The 14,833-nt window shown below is 44.9% G+C and overlaps 2 non-coding genes across 2 annotated transcripts; both read left to right on the top strand.

Moving 5' to 3' along the window:
* The first annotated feature begins 11,919 nt into the window (after positions 1 to 11,919).
* trnae-cuc (transfer RNA glutamic acid (anticodon CUC)) lies at positions 11,920 to 11,991 on the top strand. Its single transcript has one exon. It is a non-coding gene; the product is annotated as a tRNA-Glu (tRNA).
* Positions 11,992 to 13,183: 1,192 nt separating this feature from the next.
* On the top strand, positions 13,184 to 13,255 carry trnad-guc (transfer RNA aspartic acid (anticodon GUC)). Its single transcript has one exon. It is a non-coding gene; the product is annotated as a tRNA-Asp (tRNA).
* The last annotated feature ends 1,578 nt before the right edge of the window (positions 13,256 to 14,833 follow it).

Below are 14,833 nucleotides of genomic sequence, written 5' to 3'. Positions count from 1 at the left end.
CTTTGTTCTTTCTTCACCCAGAGAAAATCCACGCAAATACGGGAGAAGGTGGAGCCTCCACACAGAGAGTGACACAGACCCGGGTCCCCAGTGCTATGAGGCAGCAGCAACTTCCTATTCACTCTGCCCATAGTCGAGAAATCGTACACACCTCAATCAGGCCTCCTCTCAGCTTTTACTGCTTGAAATAAAACAACCTGACACAATCCAGTACCTCTTCATAGGTCAAATTCTCCATCCCAGGAAACGATCCAGTGAATGGCCACTGCACCCTCTCCAGAGCAATCAAATCCTTACTGTAGTGATTCGTGGTGATGTGGCGTCACCGAAATTTTGTCCAGCTCGATCTGAACCTTCCTGCTCTGACAGTCATTCATTAATACTCCATCCCTCACGCTGCATGAATCTTCACAACGCACAGACTCAAAGGTTTTTCCAAGATTGAAAAACACAATGTGCGGCAGCTGGAAGTTTCCTTTGTATTTTCGGGGATCTGGGAATCAGTTAATCATCCAAAAATAGAACTGAAAAAATATAAAATCACAGTATTTATTGACAGTATGCTAATATCAGGGCAGTTGTCGGGTGTTGACTACGTGGTATGATGGTAAAGTATCTGGTTTCCATCTTGCCAATGATTTAGTGATAACGAAAGATTGCAGGTTCGTGTCCTGCCGCAGTCACTTCATATAGCATCTGTGTTATTTGCTGGGAACAGAGTTCTCGCTCATCATCTGAAATCCACTTTTTCTTCCAAACGTTGCAAGGCTCTTTCTCAAAATGTATTTAGAAATCATAGAAACCCTACAGTGCAGAAGGAGGCCATTCGGCCCATCGAGTCTGCACCGACCACAATCCCACCAAGGCCCTCCCCCCACATATTTTACCCGCTAATCCCTCTAACCTACGCATCCCAGGACTCTAAGGGGCATTTTTTAAACCTGGCCAATCAACCTAACCCGCACATCTTTGGACTGTGGGAGGAAACCGGAGCACCCGGAGGAAACCCACGCAGATACGAGGAGAATGTGCAAACTCCACACAGACAGTGACCCGAGCATCGAAACCGGGACGCTGGAGCTGTGAAGCAGCAGTGCTAACCACTGTGCTACCGTGCCGCCCTTTTTAATTTTGCCCATTAGGTTTTCAGTAATGTCGGTATTTTTAGCTCCCAACAATTCCACAATGTCTGTTTGATCTGGATACATTATTGATGTTCCAAAGTCGAATAAAATTTGAATCAATCGGTTGATTGAAATTATGTAGAGGAAATCCTAATCTCCTCAGGAAGAGGATTAATAATGAGCTGAATTGACTGGTTGTGTTTACACGGATGAAAGGTTATGTCACTGGGCTGGTAATCCAGAGGCCGTATTGACCTTTGGGGATACGGAGTAAATCTAACCACTGCAGTTGGCGAAATTTAAATTCACTGATTTCATACATAGAAACATGGATAGCAAACAGAAACAGAAGTAGTCTATTCGGCCTAAATAAGTGTGTCATTGAAAGCGAGCTTCAACAGCAGCGGCCTTGAAATTCCCGTCCATTGCTTTCCCACAGAAAACATCTGCGCAGAACAACTGAAAACATTTCACGCAACAGGTAACACATTTATAGAACAGAGAAAACTTCTGCACAAGGCGGATGATGTTTACACAGCAGGTAAGAATTTGAAACAACCACATTTCGGAGTTGTCAGCGGCAGAGTCCCAGTTCCACAACAGAGAGAGCCGTTTCGCAGGAGAGAGCACAGTTACACAAGAGGAAATACATTTCAAAACATGGCCTACCTTTGTGTAACAGGAAACAGCTTTTCATAAATAATCAGCTGACCAGCTCAGTATCTTGCTTGTTTGCTCCGCATCTTTTCTGTCTGCATTGTGTGTGTGTCCTGATGGTCTCTGACTGCTTTTCTGTGTGTCTTTCTCTGTCTGCTACATGCGGGTTGATGTTACGTATTATTGTCCAACGAGGGTGAGCTTCCCAACACGTGGGTCTTTTTTTTAAATAAAAAGAGACAGTGAATCGTTTTTGTGGCTCCCGCGCAACGGTAATAGGCAGGAGAGCTTCGACGTTTGGAGCAGAGTGGCGCGGCGAAAGCGTGCTGGGCCCACAACCCAAAGGTCGATGGATCGGCCGCTGCCCACTGGCATATCCTGAATTTCTCAGCATTAAATTTGCCTCATTATCTTGATCTCCATTACAGTGGGTGGAACAGTGCATTTGTCCAAGTTGGCTAGACAGTTCATTGAGCGAACAGCTCGGGATCATTTCCTGTATTGGTTGAGATTATTCACGAAGGCCCCGCCTTCTTAGCCTTGCTCCTCGCCTGAGGTGTGTATCCTCCGGATAAATCACCACCAGTCAGCTCTCGTCTTAGACGATCCAAAGAAATATCTGGGAATGTGGATCTTGCTGTAATTTTACAAGCCATGGACACATCACATCCCTGACACCTTGTCTGGATGTAAAACTGTGCAAACAAAAATATAAACTGAGCATGTGAACAGGAAGCATCCCCAAACATATCATTTCAATCATAGGTTAGAAATTCATAATTTTGGGAACATTTACAAACGATCAACTTTACCAAGACACAAAATCTAAAGACCAACTGCAGAAACGTTCCGTGAACCTGACGCGATTGGAACACGCAACTTTCCAACCTGGAGTCAGAACGCTACCGTTGCGCCACGAGAACTGTCTCCCTTTTTAGCCTTCTGCGGTTTACGTCGAATGGAAGAGTAACAGTGAAACAAGATTAACGAGAGAGTAGAAACACAACATAATCCTGCGGGAGAAATGTGTTTTTGTTCCGGGCGTGAAAAACACAAGAGTTGCTTTGGTGCGACCTTTAGCATGACGCGTGGCCGAGTGGTGAAGACGATATAACTGCTCCTCTACTATGCTCTATACACGTGGGTTTGAATCCCATCTTCGTTGGTGATGATTTTGCTCTGCCTCCGCATTAAGGGTGAACTGATTATTCGTTCAGTTAATGTGTCGAGGTTCACGGAAACAAGATGAAGTTTGGACCAACAGGCTTGAGGGGTGAATCGACCAGCAACATTCCATATTCCCATATTTCTAATCCAATGAAAAACTCAAGCTGACAATCGATTCAAATCAGGATACCAGCTTGAGGCAGGAGTTTGCCTCCATGAAAACATGTGGTTTCAGAAGCTCAAAAGAAGATGCCAGTTTCATTTGCATGACTTGTGGCAGATTTTGTCTTTCCCGAATCGGCTGTAGTAGCAGGATTGATCATGTGAAAATGCCCATTTGTGTCAGGAGGATTAGCACGGTAAAAATGCTAATTCGGGTTCGATTCCCGGTTAAGAAAGTTATTTTTCCTTCCCAAAACAACTGATGAGATCACATCAGTCTCTGGCGGAGAATGCTTTTTTATCACTTATTTATTTCACGACGAGCAGTGATTACTAGAACCACGGAATCTCTGCAGCGCAAAATCAAACCATTCGTCCCATCGAGTAAGGACGGAATTTCATCATTTCACCATCTTGCTCTGCACTACCACTGACCGAGGCCAATAACATCGACGCTGATACGTGGGACACTTAGCAGTTTCGCCTGACATCCCATATACTCTTGGTAACTTTGCAAACATTTGAAATATTGTACAATAGAGTGCTTGTCGTGAAATAAATAAGTGACGAAAAATAATCTCCGCCAGAGCCCGATGTTGTTGTTCTGGGAATGAAAAGTTGTTTCCGAAACTGGGAATCAAACCAGAGCTGTGGCGGTAAAAGCGTCGAATCCTAACCAGGAGAGCATCAGGGCGTACATGACAACAGAGACATCACCAGGCAGGAGTGCTACCTTCTAGTCGGTGAACACTTCAGCTATCAAGGGCATTCAGCCTCTGATCTTCGGGTCAGCTATCTGCAAGGTGGCCTTCAAGACACACGACAACGCAGAATCGCCGAGCAGAAACTGACAGGCAAGTTCTGCATGCATGAGGAAGGCCTCAACCAGGATCTTGGGTTCAGTTCACATGACACATAACCCCCAACATACTTTCTGGGTTTGCAAAATCCGACTAATTGTCCTGACTTCCGACAATTCACACCTCTTTAACTTATGTTTATCCCTCTCTCCAGTCGCACTGTCTGTACCTTTAAAGACTTGATTATTTGTAAAGACTCGCATTCGAACTATTGTTCACATTCCAAATTGAAATTACCTTGCAATTGTGTTTTTGCCTGTCGATGCCCTGTTTGCGAACCAACCTCCACTCACCTGATGAAGGAGCAGCGCACCAAGCGCTCATGATACCAAATAAACCTGTTGAACTTTAACCTGGTGTTGTGAGACTTCTTACTGTGTCCACCCCACCCAAACATTGGCATCACCACATCAAAGGTGAGCCAAAATGCTGATGAATCGAACGAGCGTTGATCTCAGGTTCGGGTTGATCTCAGGTGAGGGTTTTGTTTTCAATCTTGGAGAACAACACAGGAACAATTTGACAAAATAAAATTGCAACATGCTCCCCTTCGGGGAATTGAACCCCGGTCTCACGCGTGACAGGCGGGGATACTAACCACTGTACTAACGAGGAAGCGATGTTTGAAGCATTGTACACTTGCTACTTACACTTTCAGAGCGACAACTGAGTTCTGACGAGATCAGTTCTTTTCCCCAATACGGAGTACCATTTAATGCAGCAAACAGCGGCTTTAACCAACAAATAAAGACTTTTGGATTGGCAGGAAAGACAATGAGATCGATGCATGAAAAAGAACAAGAACCAGGTGGAGACAGAAAGGCGCATTTACCGTTCATTTCAAACTGAATGTCCTTTTTAATTTTGGAGGAAAAACGGCGTGTCTTGAAATCTGAACATGCTGGACCATCTCAGCTGGTCTCTCTCCACAGATGATGTCAGACCTGCTGAGATGTTCCAGCATTTTCATTTGTTGTTTCAGATTCCAGCATCGGCAGTATTTTGCTTTTATCTTGTCTGGAACTGCGTTTTTATTTCCAAACCGCTGGAAGTTCCAAAGTGCTTTACAGCTGAGATGCTTTTCTTCAATTGTATTGTCTTTTGCATTGCCCGAGGGATAGGTGCAGATTGAGCAAAGACAGACAATATCATTCCCACTCTCACATAATCATGGAAAAATCATTTCTGTGGCTATTATCATCTCATCAGTTGTTTGATTTCGATTCATTTGATAAAAGCTGCCTCAGTTAAAATCTTATTGGTGCATATCTCGTGAGCCACTGGAAAATGAACCAAGTTTACAAACCGTTTCTGAATTCATGAAGTTGATCGTTAATTATTCTGTATCTCAGATGATAATTTGAAGAAGCTCAATTGAAGCTCTACTACATAGAACATAGAACATAGAACATTACAGCGCAGAACAGGCCCTTCGGCCCACGATGTTGCACCGACCAGTTAAAAAAAAACTGTGACCCTCCAACCTAAACCAATTTCTTTTCGTCCATGAACCTATCTACGGATCTCTTAAACGCCCCCAAACTAGGCGCATTTACTACTGATGCTGGCAGGGCATTCCAATCCCTCACCACCCTCTGGGTAAAGAACCTACCCCTGACATCGGTTCTATAACTACCCCCCCTCAATTTAAAGCCATGCCCCCTCGTGCTGGATTTCTCCATCAGAGGAAAAAGGCTATCACTATCCACCCTATCTAAACCTCTAATCATCTTATATGTTTCAATAAGATCCCCTCTTAGCCGCCGCCTTTCCAGCGAAAACAATCCCAAATCCCTCAGCCTCTCCTCATAGGATCTCCCCTCCATACCAGGCAACATCCTGGTAAACCTCCTCTGCACCCTCTCCAAAGCCTCCACATCCTTCCTGTAATGTGGGGACCAGAACTGCACACAGTACTCCAAGTGCGGCCGCACCAGAGTTGTGTACAGTTGCAACATAACGCTACGACTCCTAAATTCAATCCCCCTACCAATAAACGCCAAGACACCATATGCCTTCTTAACAACCTTATCTACTTGATTCCCAACTTTCAGGGATCTATGCACACATACACCTAGATCCCTCTGCTCCTCCACACTATTCAAAGTCCTCCCGTTAGCCCTATACTCAACACATCTGTTATTCCTACCAAAGTGAATTACCTCACACTTCTCCGCATTAAACTCCATCCGCCACCTCTCGGCCCAACTTTGCAACCTGTCTAAGTCTTCCTGCAAACTACGACACCCTTCCTCACTGTCTACCACACCACCGACTTTGGTGTCATCAGCAAATTTGCTAATCCACCCAACTATACCCTCATCCAGATCATTAATAAATATTACAAACAGCAGTGGCCCCAAAACAGATCCCTGAGGTACACCACTTGTAACCGCACTCCATGATGAATATTTACTATCAACCACCACCCTCTGTTTCCTATCCGCTAGCCAATTCCTGATCCAATTTCCTAGATCACCCCCAATCCCATACATCTGCATTTTCTGCAGAAGCCTACCATGGTGAACCTTATCAAACGCCTTACTAAAATCCATATATACCACGTCCACTGCCTTGCCCCCATCCACCTCCTTGGTCACTTTCTCAAAAAACTCAATAAGGTTAGTAAGGCACGACCTACCTGCCACAAAACCATGCTGACTATCACCTATCAATTCATTACTCTCCAAATAACTATAAATCCTATCCCTTATAATTTTTTCCAACATCTTGCCGACAACAGAAGTGAGACTCACCGGTCTATAATTCCCGGGGAAGTCTCTGTTCCCCTTCTTAAACAATGGGACAACATTCGCTAACCTCCAATCTTCTGGTACTATACCAGAGGCCAACGACGACCTGAAGATCAGAGCCAGAGGCTCTGCAATCACTTCTCTTGCCTCCCAGAGAATCCTTGGATAAATCCCATCCGGACCAGGGGATTTATCTATTTTCAGACCCTCCAGAATATCCTGCACATCCTCCTTATCAACTGTAATACTGTCTATTCTACTCCCTTGCAACCCAGTGTCCTCCTCAGCTATATTCATGTCCCCTTGCGTGAACACCGAAGAGAAATATTGGTTCAATGCTTCACCAATCTCCTCCGGTTCCACACATAACTTCCCTCTGCCATCTATAACTGGCCCTAAACTTGCCCTAACCAACCTTCTGTTCTTGACATACCTATAGAACGCCTTAGGATTCTCTTTAACCCTATCCGCCAAAGTCTTCTCATGTCCCCTTTTAGCCCTTCTAAGCTCGCTCTTCAACTCCCTCTTAGCCAATCTAAAGCTTTCTAGTGCACTACCCGAGTGCTCACGTCTCATCCGAACATAAGCCTCCTTTTTCTTTTTAACCAACAAAGAAACTTTTTTGGTGCACCACGGTTCCCTAGCCCTACCAATTCCTCCTTGCCTGACAGGGACATACCTATCACAGACTCGCAGTAGCTGCTCCTTGAAAAAACTCCACATGTCGGACGTTCCCAGTCCCTGTAATCTCCTAGTCCAACCTATGTTTCCTAATTCTCTCCTAATACTGTCCATGGTTCGGCCACGGATTCGATAATCAAACAGATTTCCAAGCAGTGTCTGCAACATAGAACCACGTAATCCCTGCAGCGCAAAAACAAGCCACTCACCAGAGTCTGATGTGATCTGATCAGTTGTTTCATTTGATTTGATTTGATTTGATTGATTTTTGTCACATGTATTAGCCATACAGTGAAAAATATTGATTCTTGCGCGCTCTACAAACAAGACATACCGTTAATAGAGAAGAAAACGAGAGAGTGCAGAATGTAGTGCTCCAGTCATAGATAGGATGTAGACAAAGGCCAACTTAATGCAAGGTAAGTCCATTCAAAAGTCTGACAGCAGCAGGGAATAAGCTGTTCGTGAGTCGGTTGGTACGTGACATCTGGCGTTGGTATCTTTTTCCCGACGGAAGAGGGTGGAAGAGAGTACGTCCGGGTTGCGTGGGGTCCTTAATTATGCTGGCTGTTTTGCCGAGGCAGCGGGACGTGTAGACAGAGTCAATTGACGAGAGGCTGGTTTGCGTGATGGATTGGGCAACATTCACAACCTTTTGTTGTTCCTTGCGGTGGAGCACAGATCACGATCCACACCAAACTGTGATAGAACAAGAAAGAAAGCTTATTTCGTGAATCTGTAAACGTTGCTAAGAGTCATAGCTGACATGCCAAATTTCGTTTGGGAATGAAATTCCTTTGTTTTGGGAATGGAAAGTAGCTTGCCTGACTCGGAATGGAACACAGGCCACGCGTTGACAGCGCCGAATCCTAACCACCAAACCACCGGAAAGTGTTTGCCGCCTCAACGACATCACCAGTTTGCAGTTTTGCCTTCCAACAGGGGAACACTTCCGCAGTCAAGGCCATTCAGCCTCCGATCTTCAGGTCTCTTCAAGACAAACGACAACGCAGAATCGCCGAACAGAAACAGACAGGCAAGTTCCACATGCATGAGGAAGTGCTCAACCGGGATCTTGGGTTCAAGTTACCCGACACATAACTTCCACCATACTCTCTGAGTTTGCAAAATCATTCGAACTGTCCTGACTTGACAGAAGTTCTACACACTTCTTTAATCTGTGATTATTCCTCTCTCCACCCTTGCTGTCTGTATGTTTAACGACTAGATTACCTGAAAAGACTCGCATTCGAACCATTGTTCTCACTTCAATCTGTAATTCTCGTACTATTGTATTTGCGTCGATTTGTCAACCTCCTTCAACTCATCTGAAGAAGGAGCAGCGCTCCGAAAGCTGGTGATTCCATCTTTAACTTGGTGTTGTGAGACTTCTCACTGTGCCCACCTCAGTCCAACGCCGGCACTTCCACATCAACACTAGTGCGAGCAGATCATCTTTTGAGGACATAGAAAATTGATCAGAATTGTGGGTTGATGTGTTCCATTTTCCATCCTCACTGCTCAGAGCCCTCACCACGCAATCCAGGTGTCACATTAATTTCTATATTTCTTATCTGAAGGCGTTATAATGCTGATAAAGTTGTCTGTCATATTGGGCAGACGTTGTGAAACACCTGTATTCAGTCAAGAAACATTACTTGGATTTCAGTCTTCTATCATTTTAATTCTAAATCTTGCTTTATACTGATTTGTCCATCTCAGCCTCCTGCAATGTTCCAATGATGCTCAATGTAAACTCCAGAAATGGAAACTCATCCCTCAATGAAGCACGTTGCTGCCTTTCAGACTCAGCATCGAGTCAAACAATTTCAGACATTAAACTCAGATCCATTCTGTTCCAATTTTCTTTGCAGGTTTCTATTTTATTCTCTTGTCTACTCTTGTTTTTCTTTCGGGCTGTTCATCACTCTGCCATCCTCACCACATTTTAGACACATATCTGGTTTCTTCCCCTTCCCCTTTAGATTGATGTAGGTAAAAAATACCTCAGACTAGCCGTACATCAAAATGCAGTGTTTATTTTCACAATTGTGGCAGAAGCCAGGTTCCTAACAGCGGAGCCCCAGCCTTTCTCCTCGAACACAAGTAAGAACAGAGTTTTATACAGACCGGTTCCCGCTCTTTATTACATTGCAACTTTCCAAGATATATGTGACTGTTCATTGTTCATTGTGAGATCCTTGCTGCACCGACAGTTTCTTCCCTTGCGTAGTTTGTGCGATCTCCAAGGCCGCGATTGTTTCTGTTCTATCCTGTTCGTCATTCATAGCCTTGAAAAACATCACAGGTTTTGCACAAACAAGTTAAATGATACGTATACAAGGGTATCAGGGTCTGTATAACACTCTATATCTATATGGTGAGGAAGAATATCATGAATATATGTGAATCTATGATTATACGGTCACAGAAGGCAGACATGTCAACTCCATCATGTTAAAGAAAGTAACAAAAAATGGAATCCAGCTCAGCTTATTCGAGCTGGGTTAGCCGCGTTCCTGAATACGATAAGCTGGAGACAGCAGGAATATTTGTTCCTCTTATCTGGTCTGGATGCACGAAAACAATGAATTTTAACAAAAACAATGAATTCTCCAGTACCCCTCACGAATCTCTTAAGTATTACAGAGGTGAGTCTAAAGGCTCAAGTGTTCCAAGATTCATTCACCCATTCCCGTCTTCAAGACGTACACCAACAACTCTTCTGTCATTTAATCATTGCTGCACTTCACCTCGTATGGAGACGACAAGCGAACCGTTCAAACTCAATGCAGTGATGAGTGACGAATGAGAATGTGTTAACGTTCTGGCAGAAAATGAATATCTCCGCCTTTTTCCTGTAACACTGCACATTTTTCATTTTTTTAATAGCAGTCGAATTCATTTTGAAATGCTTCAATTGAACCTTCCTCCAGTCTCCAGCAGTCCATTCCACACATTAAGCACTCGCTGCGTGAAAAAACGTTTTCCCCGTGTTTCTTTTCCTTCCTTTGATAATGATGTTAAATCTCTTCTCTTTCATTCTTCATCATTCCACGAGCAGGAACAGCCCTGTCTTAGATTTTAGAAACGGTTTGGAATCTGGCTTTATTTTCCAGTGGCTGGCAGAGATATGCACGAATATGATGTGAACTGACGCAGAATTTATCAAAAGAATTTATATCCAACAATTAATGAGATGGTCGTTACTGCATCAAAAAAAATCTTTCCATAATTGTGTGTGATTGGCAATGATAATTTCAATGAATCTGCAACTATACCATGGTCAATACAGAAGAAAATCATTTTTAAAATCTGAGCTGTTCGCACTTTGGGACTTGCAGCGGCTGCGGGGGCGGGCGTCGGTGGCTGCGGGGGGGGTGGGGGGTGGAGGGGGGGGGGGGCTGCGGGGGCGGGGGGCGGGGGCTGGTGACAAAAACGAATTCATCGCCAGGAGATAAGAGCAACATACTGCAGATGCTGGAATCAGAAAGAATAAACAAAAATACTGGAAGATATCAGCGGCTCTGACGTGATATGTTGAGAGAGAGCAGCTGAATTTGTCCAGCATGTTCAGATTTGTAGACATGCCATCTTTGATCCAAAAGGAAAACGAACATGCAGGCGGACGTTTCGATCTTCACCTTCTTGAGGTTTTCATGCGTCCTTCTCAAACTATTTACTGCTAATATACAGATCGCATAGCTTCGTTTACACGTTAGTATAGTGGTTAGTATCTCCGCCTGTCACGCGGGAGACCGAGGTTCAATTCCCCGACGGGGAGTTTATCTCAATTTCGGTACCTCACGTTGTCCCTTTGAAATCGCCAATATTTTAATGTTAAAAAAATGACTCTCCAGTCAAAATGCTTTCCAAAATGCGATTCATTACATGCCTTGGACATTTCTCGTCGCTGCAGATCAACCTTCTTTCAATTCAACAACTTTTAACTCACCTCTGATGTGGGCATGCCGGCGTTGGATTGGCGGGGTTACTGTAAGAAGTCTCAGAAAAACAGCTTAAAATCCAACAGGGTTTATTTGGAATCACGAGATGTCGGATTGCTGCCCCTCCACCAGGTGAACGGAGGGATGTTCACATCACGGCATCGTCAGGCCAAGAAACAATCGGAAAACAATTACCATTTGGATTGTGAACAATGGTTAGAATGTGAGTCTTTACAGTTTATCCAGTGTTGAAAGGTACAGACAATGCGAGTGAGGAGAGGGATAATGACAGGATATTGATGTGTGAATTGACTGATGCGAGTGCAGTTATTAAGATATTGTAAATGCGGGCAGCATGGCGAGGGTTTGGAGTCGTGCGACCTAAAGCCAAGTATGTGGAACTTTCCTGTCAGTTTCTGCTCGGAAATTCTGCGTTGTCATGTGTCATGAAGGTCGCCTTGGAGAACGCTGACCCGAAGATGGGAGGCTGAATGACCGACACTGCTGATGTCTTCCCCGAATAGAAAGTGACACTGCTGCCTGATCATTCCGAGCATTTCCCATGTGCTCCCTGATGGTCTAGTGGTTAGGATTCGGCGCTCTCACCGCCGCGGCCCGGGTTCTATTCTCGGTCAGGGAATGTTATGTTCATTCCCAGAGCAACTGATCACTCCACATCGGGCTTTGAAAGAGATCTTATTTTTGTAACGTCTGTTTTACAATAATTCAAATGTTTGTTGAACTACCAACTGTATTTGGGATGTCAAGTCATGCTGATAAGTGGCCCACCTGTCAGCGTCTCCATTATTTACCCGAGCAAAGTTTTGCGATACAAGAAGGTGGCGAAATGGTGTATCGGCTGCCCTGACGCGAGAGGATAAATTCGCTCCCTTTTCCGCTGCAGGCATGATGTGGTTCGATCTTTTAGAAATGTGCGTTATTTTTCGAATACGTCGCAACACCGTGGAGTTTTAATTGAGCTCCTTAAAATTATCATCGGAAACACAGAACATGTAAACAACGACTTCAAGATTTTAGAACCGGTTTGGAATCTGGCTTCATTTTCCAGTGGCTGGCAGAGATATGCACGAATATGATGTGAACTGAAGCAGCAGTTAACAAATGAATCTATATCAAACAATTAATAAGAACAAAATCTTTCCATAAATGTGTGTGATTGTCAATGATAATTGCAATGAATCTGCAACTAAACCACGGTCAGGACAGAAGAAAATCATTTACAAAATCTGAGCTGTTCGCACTTTGGGACTTCCAGCGGTTTGGGTGGGGGGGGGGGGGGGGGGGGCGGGGGCGAGGCGGGGCGGGCGGGGGGGCGGGGGGGGGGGTGGGGGAGGGGGCGCGGGGGGGAGCGGCCGGTGGGCGTGGGGAATGTGGGTGGTGGGGCGAAGGGGGACAAAAACGAATTTCTCGCCATGGGATAAAAGCAAAATACTGCAGATGCTGCAATCAGAAAGAACAGACAAAAATACTGGAACAGATCAGCAGCTCTGACGTGATCTGTTGAGAGAGAGCAGCTGAATTTGTCCCTCATGTTCAGATTTGTAGACATGCCATCTTTGATCGAAATGGCAAAAGAACATGCACGCGCAACTTTCGATCTCAACTTTCTTGAAGTTTTCATGCGTCCCTCTGAATCTCTTTACGGCTAATCCACAAGACGAAGTCAACTGGGTAAACCTGCAGTTCGCTCCATTCAATGGCACTCCGTAATCTGCTAAAATAACACATCTCGGCACAGTTCTGTCGTTCCTCGGCAACAAATGTACAATGCGTACCTGAGCTCAATGCGCCTACCTCCGCGGAGCATTGTTTCCTCGTTAGTATAGCGGTTAGTATCTCCGCCTGTCACGCGGGAGACCGGGGTTCAATTCCCCGACGGGGAGTTTATCTTAATTTCGGTACCTCACGTTGTCCGTTTGAGATCGCCGACATTTTAATGTCACAAAAATGACTCTCCAGTCAAAATGCTTTCCAAAATGCGATTCTTTCCATGCCTTGGACATTTCTCGTCGCTGCAGATCAACCTTCTTTCAATTCAACAACTTTTTACTCACCTCTGATGTGGGCATGCCGGCGTTGGATTGGCGGGGTTACTGTAAGAAGTCTCAGAAAAACAGCTTAAAATCCAACAGGGTTGATTTGGAATCGCGAGATGTCGGATTGCTGCCCCTCCACCAGGTGAACGGAGGGATGTTCACATCACGGCATCGTCAGGCCAAGAAACAATCGGAAAACAATTACCATTTGGATTGTGAACAATGGTTAGAATGTGAGTCTTTACAGTTTATCCAGTGTTGAAAGGTACAGACAATGCGAGTGAGGAGAGGGATGACTGGATACTGATGTGTGAATTGACTGATGCGAGTGCAGTTATTAAGATATTGTAAATGCGGGCAGCATGGCGAGGGTTTGGAGTCGTGCGACCTAAAGCCAAGTATGTGGAACTTTCCTGTCAGTTTCTGCTCGGAAATTCTGCGTTGTCATGTGTCATGAAGGTCGCCTTGGAGAACGCTGACCCGAAGATGGGAGGCTGAATGACCGACACTGCTGATGTCTTCCCCGAATAGAAAGTGACACTGCTGCCTGATCATTCCGAACGTGTCTCTTGGGCTCCCTAATGGTCTAGTGGTTAGGATTCGGCGCTCCCGCGGCCCGGGTTCGATTCCCCCTCAGCGAATGTTATGTTCATTCCCAGACCAAATGATCACTCCACATCGGGCTTTGAAAGAGATCTTGTGTTTGTAACGTCTGTTTTACAATAATTCAAATGTTTGTTGAACTACCAACTGTATTTGGGATGTCAAGTCATGCTGATAAGTGGCCCACCTGTCAGCGTCTCCATTATTTACCCGAGCAAAGTTTTGGGATAGAAGGCGGTGGGGAAATGGGGAATCGGCTGCCCTGACGCGAGAGGATAAATTGGCTACATTTTCCGCTGCAGGCATGATGTGGGTAGAAAGTGACACTGCTGCCTGATCATTCCGAACGTGTCTTGTGTGCTCCCTGATGGTCTAGTGGTTCGGTCAATATGAAGAATTAATGCTGGGGTGTGATAGGATAGGCCTCGTAATTTAATCATTAAATCCACTATAGAAATTACTCTTAAATTATCATTGAGTTGGCAGCATTTGCAATTTGCAATCGGCTAAAGCGTTGGCAGTTGGCTTCTTGGCCTTGGGGTATGATTCTCGCTTGGGGGAGTATTAGCATGTCAGAGATCCCGGGTTCACAATCACGGACAAGCCGAACAACCGTTTATTAAATCGGGAGCAGGTTTGAGCTCAAAAGAATTCCCAGCAGTGAAGATATCACTGCAGAACACAAGAAGAAACGATTACACGATTTAAATTTCGGTTGTCCAAACAAAGATACGGAAGGATACGAGACAGGAAATTTGCCAACAAACTGGAAAGAATTTTGGGCGGCACGGTGGCACAATGGTTAGCAGTACTGCCTCACAG

Source organism: Mustelus asterias, unplaced genomic scaffold (assembly GCF_964213995.1).
Source record: "Mustelus asterias unplaced genomic scaffold, sMusAst1.hap1.1 HAP1_SCAFFOLD_124, whole genome shotgun sequence".
NCBI classification, from domain to species: Eukaryota; Metazoa; Chordata; class Chondrichthyes; order Carcharhiniformes; family Triakidae; genus Mustelus; species Mustelus asterias.
Note: the sequence above shows the minus strand (reverse complement) of the source record. Positions and strands in the feature narration are given on the sequence as shown.